Genomic DNA, 5755 nt, shown 5'->3' with positions numbered 1-5755 from the left:
ATAGAGTAAAGTAAAAGAGAATGAGAAGATTCTATTAAAAAGTTTTATGATGCAGAGAAGGTTGTTCAGAATGAGCACAATTTTTCAATAAGCTTAAGAGGTAAAGTTCTCAGCTGAAAGAACAGAGGTCAAATCAAAATGTTAGAGGTTTGAAGAAAGAAGAAATTTGCAATATCCAGCTGTCAATAACTCTTATGAAACTGTAGATAAAAAGATAATAAAATATAAGGATGATATGAGAAAATGAGATATATTTAAAATGTTGAATGACATTTATTATTTGAGAATATGTCAACATAAATTTATGGACCAAATCAAATAAGATAAAATTTAATATGATATATGAAATCTTATTTATGCATAAGAGAGAAATATGAATAGTGGTGGACAGCTGCAGAAAAGTAGATTAGAGAAATAAAAATCTTTTTTTAACAGATTAAAAGCGGAATAGGGTGATGCCCTTACCAACCCAGTTCCACTTTCTTTGAGGATTTTAAACAGTCTGAATAATTACATGGTGGAGATGCTATAGAAGAGATACTTGTTTAGAGTCAGGTTATGCTTATTGACTCTGAAGTTCTTTCTAATAATCCTAGGATTCTTTAAAGTTAAATACTCTACTATCAACTCTTCATTATTATGTATCAAAATCACAGTCTTTATGCTTCAAAAGTTCAGTGAGGTAAGATCAATAAATCTGATAAAAATTGTCTCAAGGTTCAATCAAATACCAGTTTTTAATTATTGGAAAATTTTGGGAAAAGATTTTTTTAATAAATTTTTATTTCTCTTCAAATTCCTTAATGGTATGCATATCTTTCCTGACAGTGATGGGATCTGGAGCAGAAGAACTCCCTTTATGTTTCCTAATTGTATGTTAAGTTTTTCAGAATAAGCTTTGATCTTCATAAACTGGAGGGAGTTTCAAACCAATCACATCTCCCTAGACTTTTCAGTCTCTTCATCTTGTCTCAATCAGGAAGACAGAGAAAAACTATTGTTGTACTTTTTCTTTTGAAAAGCATATGTGCCATATTTATAAAATGTATCTATAATAAAAAGAAGATGGGAGGTAATGCAGAGAGGTTTCATGAATCCCACCAACTCCCCTTAATGAAAAAAAAAAAAACTTAAATTGTTTCATGTGTTTTTGTGTTTTATCTTATGACATGCAACATAAACTTCCAAAAGAGAAAGATGTATATCTTCTGTAGCTTTTATGTATTCCTCCATAGTAATGCTCAATAAATATTACCTTCCTGCCAAGCTATATAGTACATAGATCATTGATAATTAGAATCATCAAAAATTTTAGAGCTTTGAAAGACTTAAAAATCACATAGTCATCTTCATCAAAGCATTTGGTAAATATACCTCCTGAGGTTCTTATGGAGGCTAGGAAAAGATAAAAATTAGATGATAATATTCTATACAAGGCAACTAGGTGGCAGAGCAGATAGAGCACTGAGCCTACAGTGAGGAAGACCTAGGTTCAAATCAAGCTTCAGGCATTTACTAGCTGTATGACCTTGAACAAGTCATTTAACTGTCTCAGGTTCCTCATCTGTAAAATGAGCTGGAGAAAGAAATATCAAACTTCTCTAGTACTTTTGCCAACAAAACCCTAAATGGAGTTATGAAGAGTCAGAAATGATTGAATAGAATTATTCTTTTCCAAACTGGAAAAATGACCAAACGTGCCACCTGGAAGATTACCTTTTGTATAGTGGACAGGGGAAAGTAGGCATAACCTTTTTCTCATTAACATTTTTTAAAATTAATCCCTTGAATCAAGTTACTACAACATCCTTGTCAAATTTGCAGATGGGACAAAACTGAAAAATAGAGTAGCTAACACATTGAACATACAGTATGGATCCAGAAAGACTATTATAATTTAGAGCATTAGGCTCAATCTAATAAAATGGGATTCAATGTAGAGAATAGTATAAAGACATGGATTCAAAAAAGTAACTTAATAAGCACAGAATGAAGAAGGCATGGCTGGAGAGAATTTTGTCCCAGGAACAAAAAATATTGGTCTTTTAATGGACATTTGGGTTAATGTGACATTAAAAACAAAACAAAACAAACAAACCTGTAGCTCTAGTGAAAACCTTAATAGCATTGTTTTGCAAAGTTGGCCCTGAAAGCTAAGTTTCTTAAATACTAGACTAGGGCTATATTTATCGCATCACATCAATCTCTTGTGGAATTGCATTGCTTTTTTTTTTCTTGATTTCATAGAGCTGATCCAATGAAGACTGATTTTTAGATAAAATTGGCATTGAAAACTCAGAATAAAAGCCCCAGCTGGCCCTGTGGCAATTTTAGAGCTGTTAAATATGAAGAGAAATTAGGATGAATGAGATAGGTAGTTTTTGCATAACCTCAGTTAGACCTCCTGACCCTCTGGAGGAGAGGTGTTTTGTTTTTTTGTTTCTTTAACTTTGGGATAGCTAATAATGCTCTTGTAAGGATGAAGTATTAAAGTTTGACAACATATTGCTGACTGATGTGTTCTCTTGAGGGCTTCAAACTCAGTTACAGCATTTTGCTATTTGGGCACACATTTAATTTTCTTGGCACAAAATTCAAAGATCTGCAGCCTTGAATTTCACTAGATATATTTTTTCTGAGACAATCCATCATATTCTTTACACGGTAGAAATCACACTGCTAGCAAGAAACACTTTCTTTGGACCCCATAGATTGCATAACTCTGGTACATTTTTATTTCCATAAAATATGTGTTAAATTATTGCTCTATATTTTGCTGGATGCTAAAAAATGTATTTTTAAAATAGGGGAAAAAATCTTTTATATAGTAGTTCCTTCAATTCCCTTGAGGAATGATTGCTTTAATTGTACCTTGAGTGTAAGCAAATATAAGATTGCATATGCAAACAATGCTTGCTCCTAAAAACAGTAAATTGAACTACCAAAAACCAAGAACAACAACAACACATTAAAACATCTGGTCATTTTAAAAAATCTAATTTCCAGGTGCATAGTGTGCACCTTTCCAAATCTATTATGAAGATAACAATATAGGTAAGATTCAGAAAACATACAAGAAGCAGCTTGAGATCATGAATAAAAGGCCTGCCTCAAAGTCAAGATGGCAGAGACTGAAGTTGACCTATGACACATATTCATTGTGCATTGATCCTGTCTTTCTTAAATTCTTAACATTTCAAGGAACTTTGTAAGTTATTTTGGTAAAGAAAAATTTTCTTAACAAAATTCCTTTTTACCAGGTTATTTACAGGTTAGGTAAATTGATCTGTTTATTTATCTAAATAGATAGAAAGAAAGAAATGTAAATTTAGATACATATTTGGGTATGGGTGTGAGAGACATTGGGCAAATCATTTACTGTCTTTTAACTTGTTTCTTCATCTTTAAAATGAAGCTAATAATGGTAACTGATAATAGTAACTGCTTCAAAGAGTTTTCAAAATAATGAAAGAAGTTAATTCTTCAAAACTTAAATCACTATATATGTATGTATGCATGTATATGTATATATACTTATGTATATGATGCATGCATTCATTCAAGAATGTATATGTATACATGAATGCACACGTAAGGTAACAAGCATGAGATGAATTACATACATCATATACACATAATGTACTGTTCACATGCACATATGTGTATACATATGTGCACCTATATGCTATAAAAATATATCTATAGGTTAGATAATATGTGTGATTTTTATGCTAATACCTCTAAGATAAAACAAAATATCCTTAGTTTGGCTTTAGAAGTGCTTCATAATCTGGGTCCAGTTACATTTTTGAATATATTATTCTCCATCATGTATTCTATAGATTAAGTAAAATAGTTTATTTGTGGGACTCCAAATATACTAGAATATCCTCTGCCTCTGTGCCTCTATCCATGCTGCCCTTCAATGCTGGAATGCACTCCCATCTCTCCTCTACTTCTCTGGTTACTTAGCTTTCCAGTATGTGTCCAGTATGTGTTACGTCTTATAGGAAACTATATATACATATGCATATATGCACATGTCCATAAAGGTATGTAACCATGCATATTTGTTTAATTTATTCTTCTATTAAAAAAGTAATCACTTTGAAAACAAAATTGGGGAGGGTTGTTTATTCAATATCTAACATCTATTATATGTGAACATTTAATGTATTCATATTGGATGAGAAGGATTATTTTGATTGTTATTTAAAGACAAACTTTTGCAAATTCATTCATGCTAATCATACCGGTACATATTAGAAATCATATATATATATATATATATAGAGAGAGAGAGAGAGAGAGAGAGAGAGAGAGAGAGAGAGAGAGAAAGAGAGAGAGAGAGAGATGTATGTACGTATAGATAGACAAATAGATAGATGATAAAGATGTATATATATATATATATATGGGCTCCTTTTATATTGTTCTCACCCACCAACAAACTGTTAAATATGAGAGGGAAGGTACTTATCCATTCCATTCCTACTTTACAAATTAGACTCTGTGTGTGTGTGTGTGTGTGTGTGTGTGTTTGTGTGTGAGTATGCCTCTGTCCTAGAGATACTAAGAACAATTAAAAGATAAAGCAATGTAATGGCTAATTTTTTTTTGAGAGGTTTAACTTCTTTTACTAGAAGAACATTAATTTATCTTTTTTTTTTTCCTGAGGCAATTGGTGTTTAAGTGATTTGCCCAGGGTCTACTCTATCCACTGCACCATCTAACTGCCCCTTAAACATTCATTTATAATATAGAGTTAGTCTTCTTCAATGACTCTTTCATGCTGCTGTACTAGGTGACAGTGAAGATGACTGGGGCTCCATCCAGGGTGCAGAAATGTTTTGTGTACTGACACTACATGCAGCCTTTCAGGAACCCCAAAACAAATAAACAAAAAATAAGCAAACAAAACAACTGAGCTTAGTAGCTATTTAACAGAAATAATTTATTCAAGATAAAAAAAAATATGATTCCATGTCAGTGATCATATCCTAGGCAAACTTTTCAGACTGTACATCCCCATTTTCACCTTCTCACATAGCTGCCTTCACAGCAACAACTGAGAACAATATTTATGCACCCTGCTCTGATTTAAATATAATAATAAAACTAAATCAGAATTTTAAAATATGTATGTCTAACAGTAGGGATCTATGGCAATCAAGAGGTCTGTTATTTATGTTGAGATCAAGGAACACATCACGCTAAGGATTAGTTAGGTCTTTGAAGCCTTCACATTTTTCCTGTTCTGAAGTTAAGGCTTTTGAATTATTTATGCCCATTACTAATGTGTCCTTAAATATTATTGTTCTGTAAGAAATGACCAGCAGGATGATTTCAGAAAGGCCTGGAGAGACTTACATGAACTGATGCTGAGTGAAATGAGTAGGACCAGAAGATCACTATATACTTCAACAATAATACTATATGATGACCAATTCTGATGGATGTGGCCATCTTCAACAATGAGATGAACCAAATAAGTTCCAATAGAGCAGTAATGAATTGAACCAGTTACACCCCTGGAAAGAACTCTGGTAGATGACTATGAACAACTACATAGAATTCCCAATCCCTCTATTTTTGTCCACCTGCATTTTTTATTTCCTTCACAGGCTAATTGTACACTATTTCAAAGTCTGACTCTTGTACAACAAAATAACCGTTTTGACATGTATACATGTATTGTATCTAACTTATACTTTAACATATTTAATATGTATTGGTCAACCTGACATCTGGGGGA

Source organism: Sarcophilus harrisii, chromosome 2, assembly GCF_902635505.1.
Source record: "Sarcophilus harrisii chromosome 2, mSarHar1.11, whole genome shotgun sequence".
In the NCBI taxonomy this organism is placed as follows: domain Eukaryota; kingdom Metazoa; phylum Chordata; class Mammalia; order Dasyuromorphia; family Dasyuridae; genus Sarcophilus; species Sarcophilus harrisii.
This window is presented reverse-complemented; position numbering follows the sequence as displayed.